Consider the following 23692-nt stretch of genomic DNA (forward strand, 5'->3'; position numbering starts at 1 on the left):
AACGGTGTGTCCATAGAAACGATTGCCTCCGGCAAGTAGTGCACTGTTCTATCGAGCAGAAAAACTGGACTTCTAGTGCCCGTAAACTTCTCTTCCGGGACAAGCCTTTCTCGTACTACTACTGTGTTGCATCCCATATCTCAAAGTACAGATACAGATTTGCCTTCAAGCAATCCTCTCACTACAGGCGGATTTCCGACATCAGCCACAGTTGGGGTAGGCGTCGACGCCGTTTTCACGACTGGGATAGTCTCCCCAGTCTGGAGTACGACGTACATTCATCCGGTTTCTCCGGTGTGTCAGCGTTGTCTCCTTCTTTGGGTGACAACATGCTTGACGCCAACTGCTTTTCCTGGGTTCGAGTTGTCTCTGCAGACGAACCGTTCCTTCCACTCGACCAGTTTGTTGCTGACTGGTTATTTTTGTCTGAGACCAACGTTCAGACGCACGGTGCCCTGTATTATTGCACAAGGAACACAGACTTTGGCCGTTGAACTGGCGCTTAGCAGTTTCTGCTTTACGAGCATCTGCTGAGCTCTCCTTATACAGCTTGTCTTTGCCAATTGGACAAATCTTCGACTTCCAGAAAGCAATCTGCATTCTGCACTAAAGAGTGCAATTTCTTACAGTTCCTCTCCTTCAGAAATACCTTCAGTGTGGGTGAGCATCCCTTCATGAATTGTTCTGAAATCATTACGTCGTGAAGAGCGTCCTATGTTTTCTCGACATTTGCCAGCTCCATCAAACGGTCGAAATGGCCTGCTATGCGAGAAGCACATTGGAGCCCCATCTCCTTGTCCTGTGGTCTCGCCTTGGGAAATTTCTCGCGGTATCCTTCAGCCGTATACCGTAATCGTAACAGCAGTTTTGTTTTCACCTGATCATAGTTGGTGGCGGAAGCAGAGTCAAGTCGACTAATCACGCATAACGCCTCTCCCGTCAGGCACAAGATAAGCGAAAAGGCCCATTTGCTTCGAGGCCACTCCTGAGACACCGCGACGCAATCAAAACGCTGCAGATAGGCGTCGAGGTCATCACGCATCTCGTTGATTGGTGGCAATAGCTTGTGCGGGCCACAGCTATCCATTACAGCTGGGGACGCTGCGTCGTCGCTTACCGGTCACCCTATCTCTCCCGCATTCGAACCAGTCGCCTGCTCTTGCAACTTTACCTTCAACTGCAAAATGCTCTCCTCGGCTTGCAGCCGTCTTTCCTCTAGCGCTATCTTTTCTCCCTGCTCGTCGCGAACTTGCGCGCGAAAGTCCCTTTCGATAACGCGCTCCGCGTCAACCCATTCCTGTAGTGTCGATCCCGTTAGACCCATGTCCGTTCCCATCGCGTGCAATTTCTCTAAATCCATCGGTTCGTCCAGCCCGTCTGGCTCTCGGCAAGAAGGTAAGGCCGATCTATCCTGGCAAGGCTCGCCAAAGTTTGTAGGCAACTGTGGGCGCAGGTTAGCCACATAAGGACAGAGGACAACGAAAGACTTTTTTATACACGAAGGCGGACAAGGGGATACACACAACATAAATTCACATATATATGTACACGCGTTCACGGTCCTACGCGGAAGGGAAGGTAATGTTCTTCTTCGTCCACTCGTGTTCTACTCTTGGAGCATAAACGTTGCGCTTGACCTTGAGCTCTCTCGTAGTCAGGAGGTGGTGTGCCTTGTGCTTGCGGAGTTCGTACCGAGGTGGAGCCCGGCCTAGAAGATAACCGCCGAGGGCATCCCAGTACAGTGGTCAACGCCTGGGCTTGCCTGTACACCACCGAGAACAGCGTACCGCCCGTCTGCCGCGAACAGACCTGGGACAGCGTCTTGCTCAGAGACCAGTACAGCGGCTGGCCGTGACGAACGTTGCTTCAGAACAACCCGGGGTGAGGTGGGGCGATGCTTAGTCTAGGACGCACCCGAGGACTTCAACGCCGAGACGAGGCCCGGACACGGAGGGTCTGAAGAAGCAGTCGGGGCATGGCCTGAACCTGTCCTTGCGCTCTGCTCTCTGAGGTTAGCCGAGCTGTCCCCATGGCTCGGGAGCTTTTCATGAGGTACGCGCACGAGCACGCGCATAGGCGAGCTCATAGTTTCACCACTATCACCATGATGATGATTCCTGCGCACCCTGAAATACTAAATCGTCCCCGTACACCGATCACAAATAAATCGGCCCCGCACACCGATTTTCTACGTCAAAGCATGATGCACACTCTCCAGGGCACCGTTTTTCACCACAGTCATAGAGAACTGCCTCGAAAGCTGCGGCCTTCATTGTGCACCTGAAAAATCGAAATTACTGGTACTCATGGCCCGCACGTGAGGAAGACCTCCAACCTGCGAAACGCCAGACCCATGCATCATCCTTCACAGCCCTATTGAAAAAAACGTCCACGATAGGAATGGTGGATTCCAACATCCACCATTTTGGTGGATTATGGTGGTGGAAATGTTGGTGGCACATGGTGTATGGTGGCATATGGTAGAGCGGGTGGTCGAGGGCGTGCTCCCGCCGGCAGTGCTGGAGCGCAAAGCACCGTCAGAATCACCACGACGAGCTGCCACTAAAGAAATAATAAAAATAATTCTTTACGGTCAATATAGAAAGCACCCACGAAAAAAGAAAAACGTTTAATATTCGTTAATATCCAAATTTATCATCCTTTTCTCGCTCCTTCTCAAGGCCGATATCTGTGCAGGCTTTATGACGCTTCTATTCTCATTCGATAGATATGCCCACACAATTGATTGTGATGTTTCTCGCGCAACGCACAGCGCAGTAGTGTCAGCACACCGCTGTTGCTCTGTCGTTTGGGACAACTACATAACGGCTTGGCCAAAACGAATGCAGTGCGTCAGAAACATTACGCTATCATATTGGTTGAGTAAGCATACAAGTTGACGAGTCTGTGTTCTCGCATAAGAGCCCGTGAAGTGCCGGCGAGTGCGACCGGCGGCTGTCGGTGAGGGGAGGTGTACTTTTTGTGGAGGTGCTGCAAGCACGTCGCATCGATATTTGTCGCTTCTTGTGCGGACACCGTACACAATAAAAAAGCTTCATTTAGGGTAAATGATGCCACAGATGTGCCTTATTGGCATTTTACTCGTTAAACAATTGCATTCTGAAACTCAGAAGCGCCGGTAACACTTATACGGGCTCGGTCAGTAGGGCTATCCTTTGGTGGCAATCATGGTGGTAGAACGGAAGCGTGAAAGTCCAATTCGCTAGGGCTCGTCTCGAAGCATGTCGAAAGTGAAAGTTTATGCATGTTCGCACGCACTTTGTTAACTTAAAAGCATGGCTCAAGCAATAGAGTGTGCAAGAATTGCCAGGGTTGCGTTTGTAGGATGGGGGCATCAGGTGACCGCTGTTCTCAACTCTAACAATGAAAGGAGCAATTGCAAACTGGAGCTCATTTATTTCTCGACAACTGCGCGCCGATGTAAAACATTTATTGTCATTGTTCACAGTGACACTTCTAGTCTTCTTAACACCACAACAAAGTAACACATCGCGGATGTCAAACTGGTTCGTGCTCGAAATGTAAACGTGTTCACGGCGCATATTCTACGCTCCACAAAAATCGAAGCGTTATTGACACCATTGAAATAAAAAATATACGTGCTAGAAAATGTAATTAGCAGCATTGGGTTCTTTTAACCATAAACACACATCTCTGAGCATACAAGAATGAAACACTAGAAATAAGAGATTTCATATACTACCATGAGCTTTTTCCTCATGCCACCATCATCCACCAAGCTTCTATCACTCCACCGCCATCCACCTTGCTCACCAAGCCTTCCACCAAACATGTTTTGCCTCGCCACCATCAGCCGGCATTTTCCACTGTCACCACCATTGGTTCACTACCACCACCACCATCTGCCACCATTTTTTTCTCCTCTAGCCGTCATCAGCCGGCGTTTTCCACCGTCACCACCATTGGCCCGCCACCACCACCATCTGCCATCATGTTTTCCACTCACGCCATCATCAGCTATTATGCCCACTACAGTTTCCACCATATCCACTAATATTTCCAGCATATCCACTATTATTTTCACCATTTCCACCAATGATTCCAGCATCCACCAACCCAGAATTTTCAATAGAGAGGTTCCAAATACCGAAGGTCACCTCTCTTCGCGTGCTCGGTTTGCACCTGCACCACGACGGATCAGGGGCCGCCATGCTTCCTAGACTTCAATGCACAGTCTTCCAGCTCACGCACCTCGTAAGCAGAGTCGCAAACCAACGCAGTGGCCTGAAGGAAAACGATACCCTGAGAGTTGTGCAAGCTCTTCTAACCAGCCGAATAACCTATGCAACCCCGTACCTTGCTTTCAAGACCTCTAAGTGGACAAGCTGAATGTGCTCATCAGCAAAGCTACCACGCTCGCCATAGGGCTACCTGCAATGGCGTCGACCACCAGACTTCTATGAATTGGTATACACAACACCTGCCAAGATCTGGTAGAAGCCCAACGGACCAGCCAATTCGAGAGACTTAAGCTTACGTCGACGGGCAGACCAGTTCTTGAGCGCTTGGGCAACAGCGAAAGCTACATCTGCGAGGCAGATGTAGCTAGGTATGCCGCCATAACTGCGAGAATCATTCAGCATCGCCCAAGTACCGTGTAACATGCATCCCGAGTACCATCAGGATAGACGAATCGCTCGAGTCGACGCCATCCACAGAAGACACCAGCACGATCCAGACGCTCGCTACGTCGACACGGCTAAATACCCAGGCAAAAACACCGACGCTTTAAGCGTGGTCAACCGAGAAGTACAAGAGCTGGCATCCGCCACCCTCCGGGTGCGGAGCTCCGAGTCTGCCGAGGAAGCAGCGATCGCCTTGCCACTATGACTGGTGAGGACGCGATCGTAGTTTTCACAGATTCCCTATCCGCTGTCCGCAATTACACGTGGGGCCAAATCTCCGCAGAAGCTCTCATAATTCTAAAAAAGAGCCGAACTCCGCTTCCTTACACCAGCGTGGTATGGGTACCGGGGCATGAGGGGTTCGAGAGAAATGAAGCGGCTCACGCCGTGGCCCACGGTCACGTCAACCGAGCCTTCCTCAGCGCCTCGCTCTACCTGGGGTTAGCCAGCGCTGCAAAAGAAGTGGAGACCATACCACCGACATACAACGCCATCCTACAACACTATCGTCTAGCTCACAGGGTGTACCCGCCACCTCACCCCAAGCTGACTAAAGAAGAGGCCACAGCATTTTGGAGACTTCAAGTTAACACCTACACACGCGGACCCTACTGCATAGAGTCTACCCAACGCTATACGCCTACAACTGCCCGATATGCGACGTGCCAGACACACTGGCCCACCTACTACTCGAATGCCCGCGGCGCCACGAAGACGCCAATACCAAGCCCGCAGTGACTGCACGTATCGACCCCCTAGCCGAGACATGGGAGGCCAACATTGTCGTAAGTGACCTGGACGACCAACGAGGACTTGTACGTCACCTGTACATGACAAAACTGTACATGACAAAACTGAAAAAACCAAACGCACACGGGACGATCGTACGTCACCTTCTGTGTATTCGTCTTTGCCACGCCTGGCAGTGCATTCTAATGTGCTGTCGAACCTGCTTGCAACCATGGCAACCTTCTTTGCTTGAAATGAGAACCAACCAGGCTTGCATGACATCCTCAGCCTCATCAATTCGTTCGCGTTGGACCAGTGATCCTACATGAATCAGTGATCAGCCACTTGTAGTGTCTGGTCACTGATCAACGAACCATCAGATGTTCTTTCTACAGCTGAAGAGGCCCGACATCACGGAAAGGGTACAACGTGAAAGGGCGATGTTAAAGAAGCAGCTACTAACCACAAGACCGCAATAAGGAGGCGCCCGTTCGAGGCTGTCGACTTCAACAAAAACAGCATTCCAGCAATGAAGCCACTCACAATGAAGGTAAAACAGAGACACGTCATTTATGAACCACTCACTGCACCCAGGTTCTTCTGCCGAAAGAGAGAGAGAGAAGGAAACATATATTTGTCACCGATGAAAGAGTGTCGGTGAGTGGGCTGCTTAGTCCGGGATCCCATTGGCACGGGCCGCTGTCCTCGCTCGTCTCACGAGGGCTCCTTGGGTCTTCGGATCTAAGCTGGACAGAGCTGCCTCCCACCCTACAGTGTTGTGCTGTGCTCTGCGATGTAGAGGTGGATTGTGTGGGCATTCCCATACCATGTGGTACAGGGTGGATGTTTTAGTGACATAGAACCTGCATTGTGGTGCGTATGTGTCGGGATCTATCTTGGACAGTATGTGTGGATTGGGGTAAGACGAGGTCTGCAGGCGACGCCATGCTACCTGAGATTATTTACTGAGCTTTGGTCCCGGAGGTAGAAGTTTCCGTCTTTCAAGTCTGATGTTCTGGAATATCTGTGTATGTTAGGAGTGGGTCCATACTCGGCCGCGCTGCTCTTTAGCATGATGCGCCGCCTACCGATGCGCCGCGAAGTGTACTCTAGTTTCCCGCCCTTAGAGTTTGTCTTCACATGTGTCGATTATGAGAAGAAAAAGATGAACGAAAAAATGAATGGATGTTTTTTCTCATCAGCTTGTTTGGTCTTTTGCGCTCAGATTGCCTCACTTCACGCCAATTTATCTCGCCGATTTCCAGGCTATTACATTGACTCTTCGAAAACTAAGTTCTCAGCAATGAAAAGCAACTATTATTTCGAATGCTTTGTCTTTTTGTACTCATTTACGTCCGCAAAGCAGTTTCCCCTTCTCAGGACATTTCGGTCTCTCGTACCGCGTAGCCAATCAGAAGTTCGGTTTCTTTCAGTCTCTGGGCATGCTGAAATTGCACTAAATAAAATTGCTGACTCGTTCGCTTCGGCATCTTTATGAAATTTTCCGGTAGTACTAGTAGCTCCACAGTTTCCTTTTATTACTGCCAAACGATTTAAACGACTGTTAATCTTAAATATCAACGAAACATCGCTCCTACAATAGAAGAATTTCGGCACTTGCAATTCACATGTAACGCCATAAAATGCCTTTTCCATCAATGTGAGGTAGCCCTCACAAGCTTCGCTGTAGAGTTCCTCGGTTAAATTTTTTTCTCCACAAATCAGGATTTTCATGAACATGTGCAGTTTGCAATGAACCACAAATAAATTCCTTTCTTCTCACATGCCGCTGCTTCGCCTCACTGCACCGAATAATTATTGAGAGACCGATTGGTATGATCGGCTTGGCAGTTATTACATCCACCTTTTTATCGTTTGAAGCCAGTCAGTTGAGTGTGGGCCACAGTGCTGTTCTGTCAGTGCTACAAAAATTCCTTCAGGCAACTGGAAGGTTACGCTGCTAGTGGTACTTCCAGATATATCGAATTCTTTGTCTTCCTTCTGCAATTTTGCTAAGTTGTTTTATATATTCTGGTTTATCGCATTTGTCTGCACCTTTTCACCTCTTTCTAAAGGAACAATATTATTGCTCTTATCTAATGTCTCTCTTTTTTAGCAAACGTTGTATAAAAATGCTTATTGTAAGGTACAGTGTAGCCAATCTCCTTTGTGGGTATGAACAAAGATCTTCTAGGCGACAAGACAAGACAAGACGTGTGGCGTACCCTTTAGAAGAAATGATGTGCATTCCGTGCACATGCAGTCATGGCTACATGTGCATGGATGAATAATCTGTGTGAACCAGCACACATCAAGAAAAAAACAATCCTGGCCTGCTCAGAACATGCAGCACAGTCCCACAAAAGCTAGAAGGACGGCCTTCCTAGAGCCTTTTTCAAGCACTCTCGGGTCAACTACTACAAGGAGACTTGAGGGAACCCACTACGCTATAATTCATCCTAACTTTTTTATTGATTTGGCGTCTCCTACGTCAATATTCATCATTATTCAGGGACCGATGGATCGGTCTCAGCTGACAGCTCCACGGGTGCTGTTGTCATCCCGGCGTACCAGGTCACTATAAAGCTCAAACTGTAGCATAGGAAACATCCACAGCAGCGGAGCTTGCCGCCTTACGTGCTGCTTTACTTTATATCGCGGAAGCCCGACCTCAAAAATGGGCTGTGTTCTGTGACTCCAAGGCATCCCTTCAGAGCTTGCAATCAGCTTTACGACAGAGGAAGCATCAACAACTAGTGAATGAAATAAGATAAGTGATTCACGAAGTTTTATCAAAAGGATATGACTTGGTGTTCCAGTGGTTACCGGGACATTGTGGTATTGTCGGTAATGACCTTGCTGATAATGCTGCCCGATCCGCCCACGCGGACGCCCAGACAACCCCAATTCCATTCTCGAGAACCGATGCTGCAAAGGGCCTTCACTCGTTCGCTAACACCATGTCGGAAACTTGGCTGAATGACTCCAGAGTCAGGAACCGCCGCCTACACAAATTGGACCCATCGAGAAAGCTTAAAGTTCTATCGGACCTCTCCTGCCAGGATGCAACTTTACTGTGCCGCCTGCGGTTAGGAGTAGCTTTTACAAAGGCGTACTCTTTTCGCATAGGAATGGCGGATAGCTCCCGATGTGAATCGTGCAACACTGACGAGACAATAGAACATCTACTGTGTTCATGTGAACGTTTTGCGAGCAAACGCAACTTGCTACGTGAAACGTTAGAGACACTAGACAGTAGACCTTTTTCCGAAGAGAAGATACTTGGCTCATGCCTCTACGCGTCACTGGCCAGCAAAGCGACGCGGGCATTTCTAAGTTTTCTAAATACGACCGGACTACGCGACCGCTTATAAGCGTGCAATGAACAAGGTCACATCTACACACACGTTGCCCTTAACTTCTCTTTCTCTTCTACTTTAATCCCCTCACTCCTTCCCCCAGTGCAGGGTAGCCAACCGGACGTGCGTCTGGTTGACCTCCCTGCCTTTCATTTCTTCCCTTCCTCCTCCTCCTCCTCTTCCTCCTTCAGGTAAACGTGAGGGGGATACCCCCTGCACACTTGTGAGGCATGATGTGCACTTTTTTGGTGTTGTAGAAGACGATGACAAAGAATTATGCCTCAGGATAATATAGTGAGTTGGAGCATTCAACGACATTTGCGGCGGAATTTCAATAAGTGTGAATCTCTTGATCATTTCTTCTTAACGTGCAGATTATTCACCAATCAGAGGAAAAGACTCCTAGACGACCCGCTTCGATGGTTGAGGTTAAGTTTATCCCTTCCTGTTTTTTCCTTTGGGGCTACCGTGCTGGGTTTCAGCCACAGGAGCATTTGCGAAGCCATTTGTGATTTCCTTCGGGAGACGAAAAGAATAGAATGCTAAGTTCATCTTTAGAGCATATACAATAAAAAAGCAGTAAAAAGCATGTTATAGCATATACATTAAAAACAACCATATACAAGTAAAACTTAACATTTCGAAATATGAACATTTCCTTTTAAATAGCAAGCCACCATTCGTTTCATAGCTGATCCCCATGGTGGGTGGCGCCAGTATAAAATGGACAAGGAAGAAGTAGTTGTTTAGTGAAAAGAAGGGGGAGAGGTCAGCCTTGAAAGTAGGTTTCTGGCCTGCGTCTTCTCACGGGGGTAAGGGGAAAAGAGAAACAAAGAGGAGGGTATAAAAGAGACAAACAAACAAACGAACTAGTTACGCAATTTACCATGTTTAACACGTGGCTGTTAGTTTACTGTTCACGACGCTTTATTACAGTTGTTTACAAATTCCTCACACAACATAAAGCCTGCATAAAGCGAGTTTGCAATGAAGTTCCTAGTATGGCGTAGCCCAGTCAATTGGGCATAGGAAACGGCTTCGATTGCCATTCTGTAAACGGTTTTTTTTTTATTTTATGTATTTTGGGCAACTGTTGTTTCGAACACAAGGGAGCGACAGCTGCGGTGGTGGTGGCCGACAACTACAGAACCACAATTGACCCTTGATGTTGATTGATTGATTAATTGATGGGGGTTTAACCATTGAGTGGGGTTTAACGTGACCCTTGATGTGATCTCATAACAGCTTCCGTTGTAAAATTGTGAGGACACACGCACTCACACCCACACACATGTGCATGCTTGCATCATATGTGTGTGTGTGTGTGTGTGTGTGTGTGTGTGTGTGTGTGTGTGTGTGTGTGTGTGTGTGTGTGTGTGTGTGTTTACTGCTCCAAAACGCACAAATAGTCTGACACTCCTGCCGACATTAAAACGTTTTCCGATGACTGCATTAATATGCCATCATTTTCAACGAAAAATGTAGAATTCGCTCAACGAAATATGAAGAATATTTCCTGTCTTCTTACTTCTTGGGTCGTGATCCTGCTATCATGTTTTGTCTTGGTTGCTCTTCTAAGTGGAGATTAACTTATCGCTTGTATGTCTTCGTCGGTAGAAAGCCGCCAGTGCGGATAGTCATGATTATCTGAGTGGCAGTACATACGGCAACGAGATGACCAACCTCGCTGCTCGGTATTTAACTCAGCGTAAAAAAACTCAGCTAGAGTGCATGTATAACGTAGTCTCGTGCCACGTCGTCAGTCAACGTTACAAGCTAATGAGTGAAAATTCCTTTCCCGCTCAGAAGTCACTTAGAGAGAGCAGTTGAGGACACTGCCCGCTCTACAAGAGAACACAACCTGACGTGAAATACTCAATAAATGAAGGCTTCTACCCAATTCTCTTCCCAATCTCATTTCTTTGGAGAACCTGAGTTTCTTCCGCATATAGTAAGATAGTACAGGTAACCCCTCTAAAAGCACTGAACCCTTACTACACCCACGGGTATTTAAAGAGTGCCTTGCCAAATTCTAAACTATAGATTATCAGTTCAGGTTGACTGCGAAGGCCTAGTGCGAGTCAGAACTCAAGGCATGCTAGTCTATGGGACCTTCTTTTCAACTTTTTTTAAATAAATTTGTTTATTTTTAGGGGCCAAACTCTTTATAGTGGCACCCGTTTGTCCCTAGTAGCCGCGGTAGTATGTAACAAGTATAACATTTTGACCTTCAGGGTGGTGCCGGTGAGATATTTCTTCTGTGCGTTGTTGAACAACAAAAAATGGTGCTCAATGTACATGCCAATGGCTGCTAATGGAGAATGAGAGAGAGGAACATTCAGCTTTTAGTTAACGCGCACGCTGCGATTCCCACTAGCAGCCATTGGCATGTACATTGAACACTATCTAACAAGAAATGGTTGCTACGTTATACTCGCTGGGTGTAACCTCCATAGTTTTAGAAAGGTTTAGCGAGCCTTGAGCCGCAGTGCCATGAGTATAATGAACTAGTATATGACATGAATGAACTCGAGGTGGTTAAAGGTGGGAAGTAGATACGAAGCGCAAGCCGTAAGAAAGGAAAAGCCGAATTCTACTGTCTCTCATCTCCCATTAGGAGCCATTGGCATGTACATTGAGCACTATATATCTGCCAGCAAAAGGTTGCTACGTTATACTCGCTGGGCGTAATCTCCTTGGTTTTAGAAAGGTTTAGCGAGCGTTGGGCCGCAGTGCCATACACAGTGAACTAGTATATACCATGAACTCCAGGTGGTTAAAGGTGGGAAGTAGACCCGAAGCGCAAGCCGTAAGAAAGTGTGCGTGTGCCACCTCTAGTTTAGTCCTTGGAATGTCCGCTGGATGGCGCAGCTTCTATATGGGGAATATATGATGAAAAGATCCGAAATGGTGGTACTTGGAGTGTTCAATAGATGGACGCATGAACGGACGCAGGGTCGGATGCTTGGACGGACGCAGGGACGGACGCATGAACAGACGAATGCAAGGATGGGTGGATGGACGCATGGACGGTCACACAGACGGACGCATGGACGGACGGAAGCAAGAACGAATGAACGGACGAGTGCTTCGCCCCAGTCTACATCACTCACTCTGTGGAAATGCTGCCAATTTTTTTTTCTCTCGAATGGATGCATTCCGTGCAGATTGGACATAAGGTTACGTAAAACGATAAGTTTGAATTGAAAACACGATTGGACTTTGTCACTTGAGTGGCATCATTTTCCGTGATTTGTGGTTCTTATCAGCAGTTATCACTTCTCACTATCAACCAATTATTAGGTATACTAAATTCATCTAACTTTTCCTGTTGTTTTTGTGGCCCACATTCCAAGAGAACAGAAAATACTGTCGCTCCCCCTTCACAGCGCTTTTGGTCATGTGATTGTCACAAAAGAAAACTAATCAATGAAAAATAGCCCTTTCGTTTCCCTATTATAACCCTAAGCTACCACGATGGTGTAGTGGTTGCAGTGCTCAACTGCTCACTCGAAGGTAGCGGAATCGAATTCTAACTTCCAAAGGCCGACTTTAGATGGAGGCAGAACGCTTGAAGCCCGTGTGCTCATATTTAGGTGCACTTAAAAAATACCAGATGATCAAATTTTTCGGAGCGCTTTACTACGGCGTCCCAAAATTATTTGTAGTTTTGGGATGTAAAAATCGAACAATCATGTTTACTATTATACTTCTCACAATTTGACATCTTATTATTATATTTTTGACGTTTAGGGTTCAATAACTGGGTTTACATCTGTTACGCGAAATACGCTTGTACAATCGCTTTCAAGACAGTCTCTTTTTGACTATTAGATTATCGCAGAGCATACGTTATCCCAGAAATAAGTCTCAGGTACTTCAAGCCACTTCAGAGAGCGTTTGAAGTAAGCATTTATGCATAGAGGCCTGCGGAGCAAAGTGTGGCTTGCTCAACCGATTTGCAAGAGCTACACTTGCAATATACCTGATGGGAAGACAATTTATTGAAGCCACGGAACATATCAAAGATGCAAACTTGCTGCTTCTCATTATAACCCATTCTTTATATTTGAAAAACTCGAAAGCATTGGCAACTTTCGTGACCGAAATTCGTTTACTTCGCTATAAACTGAACATTGTATTACAAGACAGTAGTCAAGTGAAAAATAAAAACACAAGCTCTCACAACTGAAAACACACAACGGGTTACTTTTTAATGGTAAGTTGTTCTGATGCCAGCGCTTTTATGTAGTGCTGTTTACTCCTTTTATCAGGTCAAACGTGGCTTTTATGATAATTAGAGCAATGAAACAAATTACACAAAATAGCACACAGGGAGAGTTCATGTAAACAAGTAAGGACATAAAAATTATCACAGATTTATGCACTGCATTCGTGTAGTAACAAAAACATGCGAAGCACAGTTCACAGCGTCGACGTACACCAAACACAGATAAGTGAATGTATGGATGGCGGCCGAACACCTGAGAGTACAGGAGCAATATTTGCAGTTAGGAAGAACTCTATACTAAAAAAAAAACGTAGCTGCATGAAACAGTTTCAAGAAGCTGTAATTTTCTTTCAGAATGAAAATACATGCAAGTTACAGAGATGTCACCCGTTAAAACACTTTGCAATAACTACGATAAGTATTCCTAAATTTACCGTGTTACAGTTCCTGTGTGCTCCTGCGATAAGCCGAACCGGAGGGCTCTGGATAGTAAAGGCTACCTCGGGTTAATCATGCTGCAGTGATATTGCAACGTGCTTGGGCCTCTAACATGTCACCTTCATATAAATGCGAGCGCTGTGACTGACATCGGCGGAATGACTTACAGATCGGCATCCGTAACCCCTGGACTAATGCACTGCTTTTTGCTGATTTTTCCGGCAGGGCCTCGGCCCGACCCTTTCGGCTAGCCCGACCCCAGCCCGGTGTTTTTTAATAAGGCCCGGGCGCGGCCCACGTCTGGCCCATTTGAGCTATTATTGCCTGGAGCATAAACCAGGCACTGTCACATCTTCAGTTAATGTAAAAGTACTTACCTGACACAAGATACTTTCTAGAGTGTTTTGAGAACTTCTTTAAGTATTACGACTTCCACTGGTACTGTGTATTCATTAAATTAATTGCATCCGTGACATTTTCGCAAAAATATTGCAGGGTCATATAACATATAAGTGAAGTATTACCTGACTGTCTCCCGTACTCAGTAAACCATGCAGTGTTTTTGCATTTATAAGAACTACTACATAGCGTAATACGCCCATAAAGTGAAAAAGTGGCAAAATTGTATGAGTCTACATAAATGGCATACGAGCTGGGATGCTCAGTAGATAGTATAAAGTATTTCGTAAAGTGAATATTTGCCAATACAATAAATAAAAAGCCCAATCTAGGTGCTTCTGGTAGGAATACCCCAGGCTGGGAAGAGTTGCATACATAAAGCAGTCGAGCTCTAGTCTATTCTTCAGCAAGCAACTCTCCCCAACATACTCTATATTTCATGTTCAAAAGAAAAAGTTTTTCTGGCCCGCACTTCTACGGGAGTCGTCGCCACTACAATGCTATCAGTCATCTGTCGAAGCGAGCCAAGCAAAACAGTGATTTAGCCACCACTCTCACTGTTCCCTGAAGATGCCTATTTCAACATTTCCGTGTAACAGCCTTAAGTATTTGGAAGTGCTATGTCATAAACCAAGACTAAAACAAAAGAACTCTCTTTTAGAGCGCCGAGGTGAAACAGTTGGCGGCTTCTTTAGCACTCTCCGTCGAACGGGGCGTGCCGGGTGTGCGGAGCATGAATCCACGCATTGACTGAAAACGCATGAGCGGGTTGTTCAATCGCCGATGGGCAAAGGCCTAGGTGCTAACAAGAGAGCGAAGTCTGGCAGTATCTGGCTCGCGGTTGTGGTTGCAGGCTTGCAGCTCGCGGCAGCTACAAGAGAGGGGAAGTAGATGAGTAACAGAGAGGATATAGCGCCTACTATGGCGGGGAAGAAGTGGACAGTAAGGAAGAAGCCAACTCTCAACAGGAGCTAGTGCCCGTGTGATAGCTTATTTCACGTGCGTCAGGCGTCTGGCTATTGCTTGAACAGGTTTCATTTCAAGTGGTGTCACCTTTTCAGTTGCAGTTCAAACAATAAAACCAATCAGCGTCCACACGCCAATAAACCGATATATGTGAGAACCGTGCCTGATACAGGCCTCACACAGGCCCGTGCATGGCCCGAGACGTAAGCTGACAAGTACAATCCAACAATGCCTTACCCGGCATGGGCACGTGCAGTGCTGTATGCTGAACCACCGTGACAGACTTGGTAAAGAAATATGGCAGCAGGACATCGATTACCATAGGGCATTGAAAAGTGCATATACGGAACTTATATTTACCACAAGCTGGAGTCATCAATGAAGTCAAAAGTGAGTGTTCTGTTTTGGTTTATTGAAGCCGTTGACCGAGACGTAGTTTCTCTGCGTGCGATTATCTTGACGTGTAAATGCGCTTACCTCACTGCGCTACTGATTGGCGCCCGTGATTCTATATAGCTTTTGTTTTTTCTTCATTTAATTGTATTTGCTGGTATAGCAAACCATCGCTCTCTTTCATTGTTCTTTGTATATATGGGTGGTAGTTCTAATGACGAAACCATTTAAGGAGTACTACGGTTTGCCAAAGTGACTCTGTGGAGTGGCAAGGTAATGATAATATGCGGGGTTTTACGTGCCAAAATCACCATACGGCCATGAGGCATGCTGCAGTAGAGGACTCTGCGCATTTCGTACATCTGGTGTTTTAGCACGTGCACGAATATCACATGGTACACTGGTACCTAGCATTTCACCTCTATCGAAATGAACCCTCTCCTGCCGGGACTAAAACTGCGACTTTGGGGCCAAGGGCTGGGCACCGTAACAAGTATGCTACCTGGGAAAGCAAACACACAGGACTAATGCTGTTTTCGTGTCCTTCCTTGGTTGTTGCCTGTGTTGCTGGCTCACTCGCACAAAACCATTTGATTGACATTGACAGTGTAATCTGATACACTTGCACAATGACTTACAGCGCTGCGATCGCTCGAGAAACGGGAACAATGCGGCAGCCACCACCACAAAGGACCTTAACCTTTCAGAGGGCCCGGTCTCGTTTAGTGGAGAGGAGGCTATCAACGCGGTAGTCGGTGGGCCATTGCCAGCACTCAGGTAGGTAACGAGAAAGAGAGAGAGGAGAGAAGGGTCAAGCACAGCCGCAGTCACTGGGTCAGTAAGCGAAAGGACGTAAGGAAGAGAGCGCTCTCACATCCCTTCCACCCTCTCTGTGAGTCACGAAACTTCCGTTAAGGAGCAGCAACGCGGGGCAACGTGCGAGTCGCTTTTTGTGCTTCCTGCACGCACGCGAATGAGGTAGATTCTGCGAAACGCATGCTTTCGTTTTCTCGTCTACGTGTACGTCGATCAGATAGCGTGCATGTAAAGTCCTACAAAAGAGCCAACTATAGCATGTTAGAGTAGCCGAAGCTTCATAGCTTGCTTCTATTGGAGATTGAAGGCCCCTGTTTCATAATGAAGAATATAGGCGCGACTCTATTTCGCCATTGTTTTGTGATGGGCAGGGTTTCTCACTAGATGAGTGATAGGCGATGGCTTTAACTCGCATTCTGGAACCCATATTCCAAAACATCTCTGCCTTGTCTCTTTTGCGTTATAAATTTTTTCTAGCTTCGCGATAAGCACAGTACTTTGGAATGAATTGTCAAGCACATCCGGCTATAACTCCTGGAAATGTTAAAAGACGACAGAATGCATCTATTCTGCTTCGTGGTCACTTCATAGCTGAACGTAATGTTTTCCGCACTTTGTTTGACAAGCCGACCGACCATTATCAGGGTAACAAATCCTGGGACTTCGGCTCTACGCGTCACTAGCCCACACAGTGATGCACGTTTTGCTGCTGTTTCTACAGTGAGCCCCACGTAATGATCGACGTATGGCGTGTACTGAACAGGCGCACATGTTCAGCACCTATATGCCCTTCCTTCCTCTTCTTCCTTTCACATTCCTTAATTCATTTCACCCATACGAGTATAGCAAACTGGACTCCTGTCTCTTTCAAAGCCCTAGCTTCTTTTTCTTAAGCCCAGCTCTTTACCAAAAGAATGTGGGGAACATTAAATAAACCACAATGAGCGAGACACAGAGAGAGAGAGAATACTCATCGAAACGACAAAAGATTGGACCAGATTAGTTGATACCACTGGCACGAGCACAAAACGAGAGGAGATCTGCAAGGACGGGGCAAATGAGAGGCGAACACACACTAAGTAAATGATATTACACTGAACAGCGCGTGCTGATAAAGTATTTAATAAAGTGCCAGAACCTTGAGACCTAATAACTCTGACTGACGCCTTCTGCAAGGTTGGGTCATTCAAGCAAGCAACGTCTCAGCCTGACGCCTAATTATCTCTATATAAAGCAAGCAATACGCGAAGTTTAAAATGTACAGAAGAAGTGTAAATTACAACTGGTGACGTGATAATGCTGATGGTACACATGCCATGTGCATCAGGATATATGATCCAATCGTCGTGCACTCACGGATCATTTATTAAATAATATGTACATGCGCATTCAGAACATAAATAACTGATAATGCACGGTAGATACCAGAAAGCCAGAATCGAAGTTTGATTAGCGTGAATATTGCGGAATGAACAGCCAACAGCAAAACAATACGGCAGGTGAAGTGTTCGAAAAAATTACGTTCTATCTTTATTTGGCCAAACAGCCTACAAATGAATATTCGAGCCAGTAGTTAGTGTTGCATCCTGTACAGTCACCATCGAGATTTGAAGCATTGCGCACTGGTATGAAGTTGGCATTTGTTTGGAATGCAGCGTCTCTCAAACTTTTGCTTTTAGGTATACATGCACACATTCGTGCAATATAGACATGCGATAATGATAACACTGGCACGATGTGGTGGCCTAGTGGCTAAGGTACTCGGCTGTTGACCCGGTGGTCGCGGTATCAAATCACAGCTGCGGTGGCTGCATTTTTTATGGAGGCGAAAATGTTGTAAGCCCATGTGGTCACACTCTAGGGCACGTTAAAGAACCCCAGGTGGTCGAAACTTCCGGAACCCTCCACTACGGCGTCTTTCATAATGAAATAGTAGTTTTGGGACGTTAAAACACACATATACATCCATTTATAATGATAACATTGGTTATGGCATGAATGTCTTGACTTCTTTTGAGGCCAAGCGATCAATAAATGCAGCTCCTCGCCGAACGCTTCGCATTGCGTAGATTTTGACAATGCGTGGGATCTGCTAGGTTTTTCTTCAGTGGGAATAGTCAGTTTTCTTCAGCCCTATACCCTGAATTCTCGCTTTGCGGTTATATGGTGCGCAGCATCTAAAAATGAAGTTGTGAACTGCACTTTACGCTAGGGCGGCGCTGCAGCATTTATGCAGTAGCAATGTGAAGAGAAGCTTTGTCGTTAGATTTTGGTACACGTTGTGAAGAGGGGGAAAAGTGATCCCGAATCAGACATACACTGGCGCGTCTTATCGTAGTTTCGAGAAGTAAATGCTAAACAATTTACTTTAGAGTAACCATTGTGTACATAACCTGTCTCTCAACGCCATAGCCTGGGCAACTACAACAGTATGCGTGCAATAAAGATCAAATGGCATGGGAGTCACTGTCATGAACAACTTTGTCAATTCTTGCTGTTGTTTTCGGCGAAGAAAGTTTAGAAAACCAAATTGTTATTTATCATGCTCATTCTTTTCCTACAGAGCCTCGCGCTCTCTTTCTCTCACTCACTATTGGTACCTGCTCGGTGACGTCAAACAGCAGATTAAAATACAGCGGCCAATGGCCCATGTAAATCAAAGGGGCCCTGCCACACTTTTTGGGCATGGTAAGAAAACTCTGCTGATCGGTGTTAGAAGCTCCTGACAACACGTGAGCCAGATATTATACTGCAGCACGCGGCCTGCAATTCACAACAACTTATCGAAGTCACTAAAAAGTGCTTTTTCTTCTCTCGATAAACAACTGAAGGCGCTCAAAAATCACTCGTACCAAGCCCATCTATAAGCCATTGGCTGATTCGAACATGGCGCGCTCGGTCGTTACAGAGATCGCCGCGAGAGACTATGACTTGTCCACGCGTGTGCACGCGGTCACACTAAAAAAGCCGCGCATTTGAAGAAAAAAAGAGAGAAAAACGTTCTCAGGGTAACGAGGCGCTGGTGACGTTTTTTCTTTGCCCCTGCCATCCCTCCATGCATAGCATCTAGTGCTTTCTTGGAACGCGAGAAGAGAAAATGCGATTGCAGCATGCGACAAATAGTTGTATTTCCACTCTCGCACTAGAATAATTCTTGAATTTTTCGGCATTTAATTCGTAAGGCAATAAACTATTCCACTTAATTCATTTCATGGTTACTTGAAAAAGTGCTTCAGGGCCCCTGACCTGGTTTTGGATCAAGTGCACTCTTTGCCACGTAGTATCACATGTGTTGGCGCCATCCTACATAATCTCCTAGCATTACCCTGTGAGGCGGGAATCACAAAGGTATAGAGTGATCACGCTTCTCAACGTGCTTGGGCGTAACGTCTTTCTTTCGCATGTCTTTGCTACCACTGTAGCCTCCCCCTCGCTCCGCGGGAAGAGAAAAAACGCCGAAAGCGCACCAAAAATTTATGCGATCCCCCTTGCTAGTGATCCATTCGAGAGAAGTTTGCGACAATTGATTCGCGAGATACAGAACCCCGAGAGCTAAGCTATTCGATGATTGCTCCCCTTAAGTTACGGTGTTTTGGGTTCTCCATATGATGTTGCCTTAACGAGATGCTTCTTGATGTCACATGGAAGTTTTCTACATCTGGACGGAAGTTCTAGAAATTCTCATTGTAGATCTTGGCGTCTGCGCTCATTCATTTTGTTATATAGTGCGTGTAAGGAGGTGAACAAGTCAACATCTGTAGCCAGCCTTGCTGTCATACCACTATCTGATAAAAGAAATGACCGCCTCACATTAGTGGTCACCCTAAGATGTTCTGGTTCCAAGGGTATTAAAAACAGTGCGCCCGAAATGCAGGTAAAGGAAGACTGGACACGACTTTTATTCCTGTTTCCATTGCAGCGCTTTCATTAGCGGCAAACAGTAACCAGCCAGCACAGTTTTTTCTGTAACGTTCGGTGTTCTTGGTTCCCTCCGTCTTCGTAAAGACCAGCATATTATCAGAGTAGCATGCTTCGCGCACGTGTATCGCCTTTTGCGAGGAGGTTAATACGCACGCTTCCGGTATAGACGCTGCCAAAAAACGTCAGAGACACACCACTTCTCTTGGACTTGCTCCAAAGCGTGTGCAAAAAGAAGCCAGGGTCGGCAAAAAATGTACGGATGCTGAATGGAGACATATTCTGTAAACAGGCATCACAGTTTCGGTTCCAAACTATACATCAATAGAGCCTGAATTGCACTTGTCTATAGCACAGTTTTTGTTATTTTTTATGCAAAAATATGCAGAATTCACAACCTTAATGGTGCCCCGGCATAGCCGCTCCGCGTATTAGATCACTGTGCTTATAAATCAGAAGTGAATGGAAACTTGTGCCTTATGCGAGACAGCAGCTGTGGATGGCGCCAGAATCAAGAACCACGTGCTCTACTGCTGGAAGCCATTGTCATTCCGACTGTCTGCTCTTAGTAGGTTTCGTTCATGTGCCAGTCGTCCGTCGCTTTCTTTTCAACACATTTGTTGACTTACCTCTTTACCATAGGTCCGCGAACTCAAGCACGCATGAGTTCACTCGCTCGGACTCACCGAGGCTCGGATCGAGCCGTGAGTCTGAGTCTGAGTGCGCCCGGGTCTGCGGTATTTTGGTGATTCTAAGTCCCAGTGACTCCAAAGCTCAAGATATTTTTATTGAGTGAGTCGGATTAAATTCAATTTCCTTTTGCCGAATTGCTTTCCTGTCATTATAATCTTCAGCATTACTATCTGCCCTATCTGGACTGACGACTACTCCAACGTATTCCAAAGCAGTGTCTTTCATACACCATTCCAGTATTTACTGATCAGAGGCGACACCTAACTAAGGGTGCCTCGATCATTTTTTCGTTAACTCTTATGAAAAGTACTTGATAAATATATCTCATGTTGTCAACACTTCCGATAAGTGACCCTACTCATAACTCACAGTTTGTATTAGAAAGTACTAGATTCATCACAGCCAAGGAGAGCACTGATTGCACTAGATAATAGTGTGAAAAAGCATTGACACCAAGTTCGAAAAAGGTTAATTCAAAGCTAACGAACTCACACCCAGATCTCACCATAAGTCTGAGTCTGGGTGAGCCCGGGTGAGTAATGTTTTGGTGAGCTTGAGTCAGAACGCGTTCGGTTCAAGAAAATTTTCGTGAGTGTGAGTCTGTTCTAGGAAACTTTTGGTGAATGTGAGCCTGAGTGAGTCCAAAGCGCAAAATATATTTAACGAGTGCTTCTGAGTGAGTTATATGGGTTTTACCGACCTCTGCAGCTTACACCATTTTATGTGCGCTCACTGTTTTCTATAGGGTGGGGTGAAGAGGGGGTAAGGGGTGAACCTTTACTGGAGCACCCTCTTCCTAACTTTGGCGAGGTAGTTTGAAAAACTTTCTTTCAGATGCCATAGGCAAGAAGTATGAGTATGCCTGGAGGAGTCCGCCGCTCACAACACCTTGTGAACGGTGTTGCTTGCTTTTTAAATGGGAAGCGTTTCTTAGTGAACTTCACTGACTTTGAGCGAATCTATCTATCTATCTATCTATCTATCTATCTATCTATCTATCTATCTATCTATCTATCTATCTATCTATCTATCTATCTATCTATCTATCTATCTAGCCGCCTACGACGTTTAGCTCTCCTGTTCATATCGATAATGGTATCAATACAAAAATTGGTATGAGATAACATGACTGTATGACCAACATTACTGAGTAGTCATAACATGAAAATCATGATATTCATGTAATGAATGGCATGATTTACAATTCATAATCTTGCTGCTCTTGCGGGGGTTTCGTTCACATGACCATTTGCAAAACTGGTATGGTATGACATGACTGCATGACGAACATAAGCGACAGACCTTAACGTGGAAATCAAGAAATGCATGTCATTATTTTCACGTTCTGATTAATCAATACTACGCACCACACTCATGCTGCTCTCGTGGCTGTTTCGCTAGCTTCACTTACACCAAATTTCGTATTACGTGACGTAAATGGACGATGAAGGTAAATGACACGTCTAAACATGATATTTATGATACGCGTGCATGTGAAACATGATTACATGCTGCGCTCATAAAGTGCTCGCGGCCGTCTCCCTAAATCCACATATACCAAATTAAGTATCACGTGACGTGAATAGACAACGAAGGTAAAAGATACGTTCAAAAATGATAATATATATATGCGTGTCATGCGAAACCTGATTAAATGCTACGATCATAGAGTGCTCGGGGCCTTTCTTGCTAAACCCATATATACCAAATTAAGTATCACATGACGTGAATAGATTGATGATTGATATGTGGGATTTAACGTCCCAAAACCACCATATGATTATGAGAGACGCCATAGTGGAGGGCTCCAGAAATTTCGACCACCTGGGGTTCTATAGTGTGCACCCAAATCTGAGCACACGGGCCTACATTTCCGCCTCCATCGGAAATGCAGCCACCGCAGCCGGGATTCGTACCTGCGACCTGCGGTTCGTGACGTGAATAGACAACGAAGGTAAAAGACATGTTCAAGCATGATAATATTGATATGCGTGTCATGTGAAACACGATAACATGCTACGATCATAGAGTGCTCGTGGCCGTGTCGCTAGATCCACTTATACCAAATTCAGTATCATGTGATGTGAATAGACGACGAAGGTAATTGACACGTATAAGCATGATATTTATGACCCGCGTGCATGTGAAACATGATTACATGCTGCGCTCATAAAGTGCTCGCGGCCGTCTCCCTAAATCCACATATACCAAATTAAGTATCACGTGACGTGAATAGACAACAAAAGTGAATGACACGTTCAAATATGATAATATTGATATGCGTGTCATGTGAAACATGATTACATGCTACGCTCGAACAGTGCTCGCGGCCGTCTCGCTAGATCCACATATACCGAATTCAGTATCATGTGACGTGAATAGACGACGAAGGTAAATGACACGTATAAACATGATATTCACGACACGCGTGCATGTGAAACATGATTACATGCTGCGCTCATAAAGTGCTCGCGGCCATCTCCCTAAATCCACATATACCAAATTAAGTATCACGTGACGTGAATAGACAACGAAGGTAAACGACACGTTCAAACATTATAATATTGATATGCGTGTCATGCGAAACACGATTACATGATACGCTCATAAAGTGCTCGTGGTCATGTCGCTAGCTTCACATATACCTAATTCAGTATCACGTGACGTGAATAGACGACAAAGGTGCATGACATGTTCCAACATAATAATATTGACATGCATGTCATGTCAAACATGATTACATGCTATGCTCATAGAGTGCTTGCGTCCGTCTCGCTAGCTCCGCGTTTACCTTATTCAGTATCACGCAACCTGAACAGCCGAAGAAGCTAAATTACACGTCCAAACATGATAATACTGATATGCGTGTCATGTAAATCATGACTACATACTACGCTTGTAGCATGCTCACGGCCGTTTCGCTAGCTCAATATATACTAAATTTGATATCGCTTGGCGTGATTAGACGACGAAGGTAAATGACACGTCCAAACATCATAATCAAGACATGCATGTCATTAAAATGCGACTACATGCTACGCTTATGGCGTGCTCATGACTGTTTCGCTTGCTCCAAATATCAC

This window comes from Rhipicephalus microplus, chromosome 2 (genome assembly GCF_043290135.1).
Source record: "Rhipicephalus microplus isolate Deutch F79 chromosome 2, USDA_Rmic, whole genome shotgun sequence".
Taxonomy (NCBI): Eukaryota; Metazoa; Arthropoda; class Arachnida; order Ixodida; family Ixodidae; genus Rhipicephalus; species Rhipicephalus microplus.